The sequence below is a fragment of the Choloepus didactylus genome, chromosome 13, assembly GCF_015220235.1.
Source record: "Choloepus didactylus isolate mChoDid1 chromosome 13, mChoDid1.pri, whole genome shotgun sequence".
In the NCBI taxonomy this organism is placed as follows: domain Eukaryota; kingdom Metazoa; phylum Chordata; class Mammalia; order Pilosa; family Megalonychidae; genus Choloepus; species Choloepus didactylus.
This window is the reverse complement of record NC_051319.1, coordinates 82,634,625-82,648,921: the sequence shown is the minus strand read 5'-3', so window position 1 is coordinate 82,648,921 and position 14,297 is coordinate 82,634,625. Positions and strand designations below refer to the sequence as shown.

Here is a 14,297-nt window from a genome sequence, read left to right as displayed (position 1 = left end):
CTTGATCAAGCCTGGGAGCCAAAATACAATCAAAGTAAAAAGTTTTCCATCTACTGCAAAGCTGCTGGATTACATAAGCGCCAAACATGAGGGACACACATTATAAAAGTCATCACTCTCCTTCCAGGCATACAGATTTATGAGAGAAAGGATACTTGGCTAGATCTTTTAAAATAACAACAAAAATAATAATAAAAACACTTAAATCACTCTTTATTTTATTCCTTTTCTTATTTTCTTGAGACCACCAAAGGCAATGGGAAAACATAAGGGATCAGCTGAATGAAAGAAATGTCATGCCATAAGCATCAGAAGACACACTTATTACCAAAAGCAATGGGCAAAGGTCAAAAGGTAAACCTAAAATAAAAGATGTTCAGCTGACTCACTCAGCAAATAAATAGTGCCTTCCCCTACAGGCACTATTTCAAAAAGCAGTGAACAAGACAAAAAGGACCCTGCCTTCAGGAAGCTGACACTCGAGTAATGGCATAAATAAGTAAATAAATAAGGCAGCATCAGTGCCAGGAAGAATGGAATGGAGGGGTATGCTTTTAGGCAGAGTGCTCAGGGGACCTTTCTGTCTTGATAACATTTAAGCTAAAACCTGAAAGTCAAGAAAGGGCCAGACAAGTGAGTATCTGGGTTCCAGAAGAGCCTTCCAGGTGGAGGGAACACAGTCATGAGACAGCATCTTGCAGGACTCAGAAAGAGAAAGCCAATATAGCTGGAACATAGAGCAAGAAAAGGTGAGAGAAGCAGGAAAGAAAAAATAAAACAAAAACAAGAGCCCCCGAGGTGAAGCAACCACTTGCTGTATGGAGTGGCTATCTATGATTTGTTTATTTAGCTTCCATCCTATTGTGGTTGAGACCATTAACAATGGATGAGTTTTGGATAGAAAGCTGCATTAAGGCCTCATAACAGATAACTGACTATGGATGCAAAGGAAGTTCCTGTTTCCATTAAGAAACAAGATGACTTTGGTCTGAAAAGCAAAGAAGATGAAGCAAGCATCTGGACTGGAGGCACAAGAGAAAGGAAAGACAAAAGGGAAAAGAGGTTTTTGTTTTAGAAGAATGGGACTAAAAGGCAGAGAAACTTCACACAGCTGAGAAGCCCAAAAGTAGAAAAAAATACTTTTCTTGGAGAGCCAAAAAAACTGCCTTTATTTTAATAGGGAATCTAGGAAGTTACCCAGACTGACTGAAAAAACAACCAAGAACTTTGTCTAGGTTTTGTCTTGTAATACGTACTTTTTATGACCTATTTCATCATTCATTCATCAATGACTAACAAAGTACCACATCCCAGGATCCTGCTAGGTGCCAGGGACAGAAATACTAATTAGAAATGACTAACAGATCATTCCATGGATTAATTATTCAGTACAAAAGGAAAAAGGTGCCTTTACAAAAGAGAAATCTGGCAGAGGCCACTTAATCAAGTGATAAAACTTAGCATCCCCACCAGTGGAACAACTTGACAACCACTGTAATATCCTATGAAAGACACATCACATATGCAGTGTTCTTGCCAAAAGTAGAACAATCAAACAAGTCCAAATTATGAGACATCTACAAAACTGGCCCAAACTCTTAAAACATGTCAGTCCTAAGGGAAAAAAAAGACTGAGAATCAAGACTAAAGAGACATGGCAACTAAAAGCAATATGTGATATTTTATTGGTTCCTGGGACCAAAAAAAAAAAAAACCATAAAGAATATCATTGGTACAAATGGGGAAATGTAAATATGAATCAAGAGGATCTTGTGAAAATGCAGATTCTGATCCGGTAGGTCTGCATTGCTCACAAGCTCCCAGGGAAAGCCGATACTGGTCCCTAGAACACTCTTGAAAAGCAAGGAGTTATATAGTACTATGTCAATGTAAAATTTCTTGTATGATAACTGCAATAAGGTTGTGTAGGACAATGTCCTTATTCTTAGGAGTCACATACTCAAGAATTTATGGGTGAAGTGCCATGACTGCAGTTTACTTCCACGTCTCAAAAAAAAAAAAAAAGGTTTATCAGAAGTCACTGAAAAATGCTAACAAATGGTGAATCTAGGTGAATTGATGAATCAAGTGCTCACTGTACTACTTTTAACTTTTCTGTAGGTGTGAAGATTAAAAAAATAAATAAGCAAGTTGGGGGGTTCACAGAAAAAATAGCTACAATACATCAGGAGATATAAAGTTGAAAAGTGCTCCATCCGTGCATAAGGGGAGCTTCAGGAGCACCCAGGGAGTCCCCAGCTTGCCAGGGAAGTCTGAGACTCTGTCATATTGGGGGGTGGGGGTGGATTTCAGGTTGTGGGAAGGGATGATGGCACCAGAGAACACTGGCACCTTACAGGAACCACAAGTGTAACTTAAAAATAGATGGGTAGTGGCAGAAAGTAAGGCTGGAAGGTAAGCCAAGAAATGAAGAAGGAACTGGAGGTCAGGACTTTATCCTTCCTAACTTAAAAATAATTTTGCACCCATTCTAGTCTTACTGTTTGTAACAATTTCTCCGCAATGAGAAACCTTGAAACCACACCTAAAAAACTAAGACAAAAGAACCAACCCCACCTCTTCAGATTACCATAGTGAAGGCAGAGAGTGGCCAGCCAGTGCCTTCGCCACAAGGGGCACATTTCCACAAGTCTACAGAACCTCTCCACACCACACAAACTCCACAGGCCCCAAACCTGCCAGCCTGTTCCCCATGTGGCCATCCTCATCTCAGCTGCCCAAAGCTCCACCCAAACCAGGCCCCCTTTTCTCCTCCTCCCTGCCCCTCTCCTGCACCTCAGTAAACACCTGGCTCATCCTACTAACCCTGTCTGTTCTTAGGGCTCTGGCCTAGATTCTCCTCATCTCTGGTTTAGAGCATCTAGGAGTCTTCTAATTTCCGACGCTTCTTCCCCAATCATCACTCTCTAGGGAGCCAACAGTTACAGTTCTCATCAGGTCAATCCCCCTATGAAAAAGACTTGGGACTGCTTCTCCACTATCACAGGATGAAGCTGAAACCCCTTATACAAACCTGACCAGCACTTAATCAAGTGATTACACTTAGCATCCCCATTAGTAGAACAGCCTGACAACCACTGTAATATCCTAAGAAAGATACATAACATATGCGGTGTTCTTGCCAAAAGTAGAACAAACAAGTCCAAATTATGAGACATCTACAAAACTGGCCCAAACTCTTAGAGACATGACAACTAAATGCAATATGTGATCTTTTATTGGTTCCTGGATCGAGGAAAAAAAAAAATCCATAAAGAACATCATTGGTACAAGTGGGGAAATGTGAATATGCCTGTCAACCTTATCACCTGCCTCCCTCCACTCCATTTAAGTCCTCCCCAGTGCCACATGGATGCCTCCAGACCTTTTACAAGCTGTTTCCTCTGCCCAGAGCACCCTTCCATTCTTTTCCAACTGGAAAGATACTCATCTTCCTTCAAGACTCAGACAAGTATCTCTTCTGCTTCCACAAAAAGGGCTGTTCCCTCTTTCCCGGGTTCCTCCAGCACTTTACAAGCATCTTTATTACAGCACTTGCCACCCGGCACTATATCTGGGCATCTGTCTCCCCCAAAACAGAGCTCCCTTGAGTACAGGAAGGACTGCGGCTTCTTCATCTAACATAGCATTCTTTGCATATTTAACTGAATTGGCTCAACTGTTCTAGGTTTCATCCAGCAACACAGACGTGTGGAAAGAAACAAGGAATGTCTCTCATTATAGATTAGTAAAAATGGGAATACATTGCTAATTCTTAACTACAGTGATATTTCTAAGGCTGATCCCACTAGTCTGTAAACTTCTTGAGGTTAGCAATGGTGGCTTATACATTCTTAGTATCTCCTCAACACCCAGCACACTGCTCTGCAAAGCAGGCTTTTAATAATGTGCTGTATTTACTTGAACCCTTTCTGCTACAACTGACTTAGACCCTAAAAGCCTATGTTCTTTTAATCCAATCTTGTAGAGACAGACCTATTGTGGGTGGGACCTTCTGATTAAGTTGTTTCCATGCAGATGTGACCACGCCCATTCAAGGTGGGGTCTTAATCCCCTTGCAGGAGTCCTCTATGAGAGGATAAAAGGCAGAGACATTTTGGAGACAGCCATTAAAACCAGAAGCTAAACCTGGGAAAAAAGGTTCAGCGAAGCCAGCCATGTGCCTTTCCATGTGATAGAGGAGCCCCGGGTGCCAATGGCCTTTCCTACGAGAAAGTATCTACTTCTTGATGCCTTAATTTTGGACATATTCATGGCCATAGAACTATAAATTTGTAAGCTAATAAATCACCATTGAAAAAGCCAACCAATTTCTGGAATATTGCATTCTGGCAGCTTTAGCAAACCGAAACAGACCCTGACTCAATCAAGCTACCTAAAAAATATTACATCTTTCACTGGTCTTGATGGCAAATAAGCTTAAATTTCTCTTCAACTTTTGCCATCTTCCATTTCCTTGGAGTTTTTTCCCTCCTCATAAGGGATCAGGCTCATATTTCATTTAGCCTCATCTCTGAAAAATAACAGGTTTCTAAAGATACACTCCAAAGTCAGTCCAGAGCTTTCCTGAGAATGTGGTGACCCCAGGCCCAAGGAAGCAAGAAAATAATAACAGATGATTATAGGAAATCTTTGCCAATCTAGAGATCCCCAGGAAAGAAAACCCCATGGACACAGACTCATCAGTAATAGTAACTTACCTCTCCCTTTCAGCTTCTGGCTTATCACTGCAATATCATTTTTCACAAACCATGATTAGGAGGCTAGATTAATATTGAAATATTTAACATAATGAAATTTTCAACATACCATGAAAGAATAATAACTAATGCATCTTTGCTTGGAAAGAAAGCATAATTCAGGACCAAACAGGGCAAGTGAACTACTAGCAAAGGCACCTATCCTTACCATCACTTGAAAAGGGATGCAGTGAAGGCATTTCTGGACAATGTCTAAAACAGCATCTTCAATTTCAAGAACAGTCATCAGTCTAACCTGGTTAATAAAGCAGTACAGAATAATGCAGCCTGATAATTAAGCAGGCCTCCAACTCACATTTTTATTTCATAATGTCAAATACTAACAAAATAAAATAAAACATAGCAATAAAACATTTTCAAGCTACAATTGATGGTCCACTTATTTAAAACAATATACAAAAAGGAAATCTTGGAACAAGAGAATAAAGGAATCCCTAGTTCACTGTAATGGGATGGTACAGCCAAAACTAAGCCACCCAGGAAAGAACTAGCCTTTAAATTAGCAATTCAAGAATAAGGCCAATTACTTAAACAGATCAAATTGGATTAAATTACTTGTTAAAAAATTTTAATGCAAAAGATAAATTTTTCTTCTTTAAAGCCCTGGGAACCTTTTAAAAAATACTCTTACAGATGAAAATCACAATAAGTTCCACAATGTAATTCCCTCCCCTCTTTCAACAAAATGGGAACATGAAAAAGATGACAGAAATTCTAAAAATCAAATCACACTACTCATACAATACTTGTTCCAGATGACCAAATGTTTGCCACAAATACACAGAACCGAAGTTGCCCTTCTAACTGCATTTACATTATATGCCATATTGCAAACTTGCAGACAGTGAAAAAGCACAAATTAAATCCCAATCAAAAAGTGGAGTTGACAGATGACAGCCCTTCAACAAGTAAATAGAAATGCATGCTAATTTCAAGCTCCATTAGAAATGGGGTTGAAATGGGGTTGGGGGCACAATGCACATGGAGGAAAAAAAGTTTGATAGTTATAAAAAAGCTAAAGAAGAAAACAATGAACACTGAGGGTCTCCAACAGAGAAAGGGCAATGTTGAAGTGTTGTCTTGAAGCGTGGGTATTTCCGCACACTTCAGACCTCCAATGAGAGAGAAATACAGTATAACGCACACACAAGTGAGAAAACAGCATGAGACACGGCAAGTCAAGCCAGACAGTCCACTTCCCCATAGCTGTCACCCCATTCAACTGCAACCCACCATGTGGGGCTGCATAACCAACACCTTCACAGCCTAGAAGCAAGAACACTAGTTCCTGGGCAAATTTCAGAAACTGCTGCTTCCATGAGTCTCTCCCAGAGGCCTGATGTGTTTTAACTTTTTTTCCTTAAGAGAAAACATCAAGTACTAATAAGACTTAAATCCTCCAACATGTACAACATGTTTAATCACCAAAATTTCTTTAGGACTTCAAAGACTTCACTGTCATTCATGAGGAAAAAACTCTTTGGGTTGGAAAAGCAAAAGGGATTACTGATTTCATGTTTTTTGCTACTAGTTTATCTCTATATAAAAGGTCAAACACTCAAAAAATGCTATTTTAAATGAATTATTTTTTTCTTTTTTCATTTTTTGTACATAGTAAAACTCACTCTGTTTTGGTGAACCGTTCTGAGTTTTGACCAACTCATACGATTGTGTAATCACCTCCACAATCAAAATTTGGAAAAAGTTAAATGAATTCATTTTATTTTCATAACAGCATGTACATACAACTGAGCCACAGCATATAAATGTCCGGAGGATCATTTTACTTCAGGAGCTAAGACAACATCAACCTCTTAAGGAGGCTAAACTAACAGGTGAGAAGGTGGCAGTGGTGGATCTGCAACCATCCTTGACAAAGAGCAATACCAGACAGAAATTCACTGCTATACCCTCTTTGGATGACAGCAACACCAGGAAGTGGCCTTCCTGGGGCTTATTTTACACTGAACCAGGCTGAGGGACATTCTGGCCTCCACCCAAGGAAGTAAGACCTGCAATCAAACCCTGCCTCTTAGCTTAATTCAATGCCAGCCTACATTTTCCATGCTGAGTATTCAAACAATAAATGGAGGATGTTTAAAGTGGAAAATACCTTGATATATAGCACAGATGCAGAATCTGGCAAAATTTTAAAGGCTACAAAAAACAAACAAACAAACAAAAAAACCTTTTCCCCCAGAAATTCCACTTCTAAGAAGTTATCCAAAAGAAATAATCAAGGATGGGCAAAAAGATTTAGTCATAAACTAAAGCAGCACTGGAAACAAGCTAAATGTCCAAGAGAGGACTGATTAAAGAAGCCACATAATGGAACAGGAGGGGATTCTGTGTTAGCATTGTGAGGTTAACCATTATTCTAGAGCATACATTTTTCACATGAAGTCTCTGAAATGTGGAGTATCTTACAATAGATAGCATTTCCTAGTTTATTTGGCAGCATTTCTTCTTTCTTAGTGGTACTAAAGGAAAGGTTAATCTTATGCTAATAATACGGAGAAATGGTCAGGTTATAAGTAGACAACAGATTACAAAAGAACATAAAGTGAAATCTACTTTTTATGAAAGTTATAGTCAGTATACATGTCTAGAACAAAGAATAGAAGATATACACCAAAATGTTAACAGTATTTAGTACTTGGTGATATAAATATGAGTTATATTTTTAAAAAATTTTAATGAACTGGATGTCAAGTCATGCCTCAATCCCCGTATCAACCTGGCAGAACCCTATACAGAGCATAAGTATGTCTGCCATAATGCTAATTCAATACATATTGAATAGAACCTGCTATGGGAAAGAAATGAGTCAGTACCACAGGAGACAAAGATACAAAAGAATTCAATTTCCTTGAAGGAGCTCTAGCATTAGCAAAAGAATTTACAGTCTAGAAGAGTCTTAAGGAAGGTAAGTCAGCAACTTGATACTTAAAAGCTGAACCTGTTCTCTAGTTTTACTCCTAAGACCCACTTAATATAGATAAAAACGTGTCATGTTTTGTCCAGCACTCCATAATTGAAAGAATAAATTAGTTTTATAACATCAGAAGTTAAACTAAATATCCTTTACAAATCATCTTATTCATTACAGATGACAAAGTTCAAACTCTTGTGTTGAGTCCCACAAGACTAAAAACTCCTAAAAGCACATTATCATAATTTAACAAATAGACATAAAAGCAATGACAAATTAGCAAGGGCAGGAAACACCACACCCACTTAAGTCTTCATTGTTTTTTATAACCTTTCAAGAATTACATGTTCTTATTTTTCCAGACTCTTTCCTTGCTTGTCTTGATCATCCAGCTCACTACGCTGGAGGGTAAGGTGGCTACAACAGTAATTTAGTCCCTGCCCTAAAGATATCCATGTTCAAGTGAGAAAAAGATAGTTTAAGAAGCAAACAAAACAACAACAAAAAACAGAACAATGAGTGCAAAAGTCATATGTGTACAAATTTGTAAGAGTTCAGATTAATTCAATCACTTCTGGGATGACTGTCAAAGTTTCAATGGAAAAAAAGCATGTTAATCAGCCTTCAGAGATGTATAAGCATTTGTGACAGAAGAGGAATGGACCATGCCAGGAAAATGGCAAAGAGCAAAGGAGTACAAATTCCTAGCAGAGGCAGAAGGCATGCAGTGCAATTTACAGAAAATAAGACTAAGTAAGTAAATTTAGGCCAGAATTTAGAAGGCCTTGAATGCAAATCAAAGAGTATGACTGTTCCGGTTTGCTAATGCTGTCATTTTGCAAAACACCAGAAATGGATTGGCTTTTATAAAGGGGGTTTATTTGGTTAAACAGTCACCATCTTAAGGCCATAAAGTGCCCAAGGTAAGACATCAAAGAGTACCTTCAATGGAGAAAGACTAGTGGCATCCGGAAAACCTCTGTTGGCTGGGAAAGCATGTGGCTGGCGTCAGCTTTCTCTCAGGTTGCGTTTCAAAATGGTGTTCTCCAAATGTCAGTGTCAGCTTCCAACGGCCGTCTTCAAAATGTGTCGCTCAGCTGCAGCTAGCAGTCTGAGCTTTTACAGGGCTCCAGTGTACTAACCAAGGCCCATGCTGAATGGGTGGGGTCACGCCTCCATGGAAATTATCTAATCAGCATTATCACCTACAGTTGGGTTGGTCACATCTCCATGGAAACAACCTAATCCAAAGGTTTCAACTTAACCAACACTAATATTTCTGCCCCTACAAGACTGCATTAAAGAATATGGCTTTTTCTGGGGGACACAATATATACAAACTGGCACAATGACCTTTCTATTCAGTACCTGTAAGTTTCTCAAATGAGAGTGAGAGTTTTGCTTATATATAAAAGACTGGAATTTCTAGAAGGATACTAACTCTGGCAAACACTTACTGAGCAGTCATAATGTTCCTGATACTGGGATTAAAAACTGAAGGTGGTGGAGGGATGAGAAGCAACTGTTAAGGGACATTTGGGGATTTAGGGAGTGCTGGTAGTTTTCAATTTCTTGATCTGGGTGGTGCTCACTTTCTAAGAATTCATGAAGTGGGTACTCTTTGATTTGAGCACTGTTCTGTACGTATGTTATACTTTAAAGATCTATTATAAATAAATAGATAGATAGATGATAGATGGATAGATAGATAGATGATAGATGGATAGATAGATGACCAGACCCTGCCCCACCTGGAAGTTGTCCATAAAAATATTTACCAAACAGAGTGTAAGATGCAACCACAGAAGCTGTACAAGGTATCCAAGAAGCAGTGAGGGTCCAAGAGAAAACCGAGAGGCAGTGAAGTCTAAGGTGGTTTTAAAGAAATAAATGAGTTTGTTAGGCAGACAAGAGAAAGAAGTGTCGCCCAAGCAAAAGATAAACATATAAAAAAGTCACCAAAGCAAGCAATAGAACAAATTATCCAGAGAACTACAAGTAGTTTGATAGTTCACAGACAGGATATAATCTAAACTACAGTGGTAACAGAATAGAAAAAAGGAATAGATGTAAGGTAAAGCTCATGATTGTTGGAGTTAGGTGGAAATCAAGAATAATGTACTAGAGATGGCTCTCAATTTTCCCAGAACAACAATTTGGTATTTGAGGCCTTCCATAATCTTACTGTTGCCTCATCTGTCATTGCTCCACCCACAAGCTCGACTTGGGACAGAAAAGGCTTTTCCCTCCTTCATTTAACAAATATCTAATGTCCTCCATGCCAGGTACCACGCCAAGGGCTAAGGCTACCAGTCCCTGGCTTCAAGGGGCTCACACTCTCACTTTCTAGCAAGAAGGGCAAGCAGGGTCATATACAATAAGGTACAGACAGCACAATGGGCATCACCGAGTGCTAAGAGGTTTCCTACCAGAAATGGAAATGTTAACACTCAGCTGAGTCTTGAGGTATGATTAAGAGTTCATTACTGAGGTGCCTAAGAGTCTTCCCCTGAGTATCTCTTTGTTGCTCAGATGTGGCCCTCTCTTCTGTAACTGAGCCATCTCGACAGGTGAACTTGCTGCCCTCCCTCCTACGTGGGACCCGACTCCCAGGGGTGTAAATCTCCCTGGCAACGCAGAGTATGACTCCCGGGGATGAATGTGGACCCGGCATCGTGGGACTGAGAGTATCTTCCTGACCAAAAGGGGGATGCAAAATGAGACGAAATAGTCTCAGTGGCTGAGAGATTCCAAATGGAGTCGAGAGGTCACTCTGGTGGACATTCTTATGCACTATATAGATAACACCTCTTAGGCTTTAATGTATTGGAATAGCTAGAAGTAAATACCTGAAACTACCAAACTCCAACCCAGCAGTCTGGACTCCTGAAGACAATTATATAATAATGTAGATTACAAGGGGTGACAGTGTGATTGTGAAGACCTTGTGGATCACACCCCCTTTATCTAGTGTATGGATGAGTGGAGGAATGGGGATAAAAACTAAAGGACAAATGGGTGGGATGGGGGGATGATTTGGGTGTTCTTTTTTCACTTTTATTTTTTATTCTTGTTCTGGTTCTTTCTGATGTAAGGAAAATGTTCAGAGATAGATTGTGGTGATGAACGCATAACTATGTTATCATACTGTGGACAGTGGATTGTATACCATGGATGATTGTATGGTATGTGAATGTATTTCAATAAAACTGAATTTAATAAAAAAAAAAAAAAAAGAGTTCATCATTGAAATGATGGAGTACAAGAGCTAGGGGAAAGGAGTCATGCATCACAGAGGAAACATTTACAGAAATGCAAAGGTTCCATATATAATCCATATTCAAGTCCTGTCTCATTTCTCCAAATTACAGCTCCCTTCATCCCCACCAACTTCACCCCGTATCTTCCTAGCTCAACTCCCTAATTTTATTTGCACACTAATACAAGCATTCTCCAAGCCCTAGCAGGAGTGATCTTCTTAAAAGGAGATCAGATCATGAAACTACCTATAATGTGTTCTCACACCTGTTGGAATAAAATCCAAAAGGACCCTGCCTTCCCTAACAACCTCATGTAGGGCCTTCTCCCCACCCCAAGAGTACTTACTACACAGGTCTTCTCAGAGGTCTCTGAATATATTCAGTTCTTTCCTGTTTCAGGACCTTTATACATATGAAGAGGGCCCTGTCCCTTCTGTCCAGATCTTCACTAGTAAACACACACACACTTCAACTAGGGATGTCCCTCATGCTTCACACTATTGTCATTTTCTCAAAGAAATTCGAAGATCACGCCAATTACTCCCTATCTCCACATCTGGTTTAGGGGGCAAAAATAAGAGGATGAGGCATCCATTTTTGGACATAAAGCATTTGGGAAGCCCATGGGATACCCAGGGAGATCTCCAGGGCACAAATGATCCTGTAGGTCAGGAGAGACATATGCACTGAAATAGAGGCTCGGACTTCAGCACGAAAGGTTGATGGCACGGAAACTGCACATAGCAGTGATTCTCAACTTGGGGTGGGGGCACTCTCATCTCTAAGCCACTGTATGGAATGAGATGTTACTGATGGGAGGGTGATTGGATAAAACCCTGGATACAAATGAATTGGAAAAAAAAAAAAAAAAAAAAAAAAAGACTGAAAAGCAATAACCAAAAATATAAGGAAAACCAGGAGAGCTGTCCCACAATTCCCCTAAACTCCTATGCCCTTTTATGCTTCTCACTTCCTCCCCTCACCTGACAAAAACTCAGCTCAAATTTCAAAGGCCAGTCCAAATGCTACCCCATCCCGGAAGTCTTTTCTGATGTCTCCAAAAAAAACCAATTACCCTTCCCCATGTCCCCACAAGAGTTTCTTTTATTGCTAATACTATATATTTGACCTACACACAATAGTTTCTCAACAATACCATTATGGCACTTATCACACTCTGCCTTGTACTACACTGTGAACCCTTAGGGACAGAGAACACATCCTATTCAACTGTGAGCCCTTTAAGGGAGTGGGCAAAAATTATTTTTTAACTTAATAAAAGTCAAGAGGAGTAAATAATCGGGCAGAGGCTATGGATAGTTCCTCGGCTCATTCCTCTAGTAAAACAACATATCCTAATTAATTTGATTTACAAGTTCCTATTTTCCTAAAGCAACACACGCTTGTATATCGTTTTAAAAATCACTGTTAAACACAAAACAACCTCTCTTCAAAACGTCTATCCTGTCACAACAATACAATGACGTAATCATTTCCTTCAACAAAAATACGAAATACCCTTAGTTTAACTGGGGACTTAATATGCTGCCTTTCCGAGATTATTGCAAATTCTGTACAAAACAAATGCGGAAATGTTACAAAGACGCAGGACATAAGAGGGTGTCAATCCTGGATTTGGACCAACTGACGCCTGCATTACTGGGAAGTCTTTACTGCCAAGACAAGGTTAGGCACTCAGCCGAAATTTTTTCCAGCAAGTCCTTCTCTCCCCCCATCTCCACACCCCCTCTCCCCACACACACGGTCCTTTAAAAGTCAACAAGACTCTCTAATGCCACTCTTGAAAACTAGGACTAATCAGAGTTAAGTACGTCCAATTAACCAGCGCAAGTCTTGAATAATTTCACAATAAAGGTTAACACGGTACACGCCGAAAGTCCACACGGGTGTGGCGTACCTTACCAACAAGACTATGTCAGGGAAAGGCAGAACTAAAACTTTCTTATTAGCTCGGGGCGGGGAATGAGGGTGCGCGGGCTCAGCAAAGTACTCGGTTCAGCAGTCGGGGGAGTTTTCTAGCGGCCGGTGATGGGGAGGTGGGGCTAGAGAAACCAAAGAACCAAAGGATAATCACATCACCAGAAAAATCAATTCACCGAACACACACGCACAAGGAGCAACGCACGAGCAGTCTTTACAAGAAGGCAGGCGGCCGCGGGCGCCCAGCGCGGGCCTGGCGAGCGCACCGAGTCCACGCGAACAAACTTTGGAAACCGGGAGAAACTTTTCGGGGAGGATACGCTGCAGCTGCGCCAGGCCTGCGGCTTCCTCTTCCCTAGCCGCTGCGGCCCCTCAACGTCCCGAGCGCCGGGAAGCGCGGGCCCCGCCCGGCCAGGCCGCGGGCCAGGGGCCGGGGGCCACGCAGGGGAAGCGGCCGTGGGCCAGAGGCCGGAGACCCGACTCGCGCCCCACCCGGAGCCCAATTCCGGACCGGGCGGCGGAGGGGACTGCAGCCCACCCGCCCGCGGGGCCCAGATTGGGGCGGCGCGGCCTGAGGACCCCCAGAGCCCAGCAGGGGAGCCCGGGAGGCGCGAAGAGAGTTACCTGCGGCGAGCAGGACGAGAGCAAGAAGATCCCGAGGCAAAAGCCGACCGCCGCCGCTTTGTCTCCCTCCCGTCCGGCTCCAAGAAGGAAATGGGCCGCCCGGCGCCCCCGCCCTCGGTCCGCCCCCCGCCCGCGGCCCCCGCCCAGCGGCCCGGGCCCCGCCCGCCCTTCCCGGCGCCTCCCTCCGAAGCGCTCTTCCTGGTGCCTCCCGCCGCTGCCCAGGCCCGCTCTTCCAAGCCCTGCTCGACCCCCGCTTTGTAGGGGAGGCCATGCCGGGACCCCCTGGGGACCTCTTCCTCTCAGTACCCACTCCAGAGTTACTTTATCCCAGGCCCCTAGTGGGCGCTCAGGCCTGAGTGACCCTAAGAGGAAGGAGGAGCGGCGACTCCTGGAACGGCCCGGCGGGGGAGGTGGGGGGAAGGAGGTGAGTCACCGCGCTGCGCACAGGTGAGTCTCGGGGCGCGGCCCCGCTCAAGCCCCGCCCCGGCCGATGCCCTGACGACGCGGCGCGGCACTGCGGGGTCCTGGGCGCGCTCCTCTGAGGTGTGTCACAGGTGTCCCCTTGAGTCACATGCTCCCAGAAAAGTACTGTTGAGTCCATTCCCTGGTTTTACCGAAGGAGAAACTGAGGCTAAGTAAAAGTCCCACAGCTTAAAGCAGAGTGGAACTACAAACCGACACACACAAATTTAAGAAACCTGGATTCTATCCCTGTCCCTCTGACCATTTAGAAAATTTTATTCCCACCCTATGTTCCTT

The 14,297-nt window shown here is 42.2% G+C and overlaps 1 protein-coding gene across 1 annotated transcript in view; it reads right to left on the bottom strand.

The window, feature by feature from the left end:
* CTNNA1 (catenin alpha 1) overlaps window positions 1-13,649 on the bottom strand; it is a 215,254-nt gene extending 201,605 nt beyond the window's left edge. The window contains exon 1 of the mRNA XM_037800817.1: window positions 13,539-13,649. The gene's annotated coding sequence lies outside the window, so the exon portion shown is untranslated. The remainder of the gene's footprint in view (window positions 1-13,538) is intronic.
* Window positions 13,650-14,297: the final 648 nt, after the last annotated feature.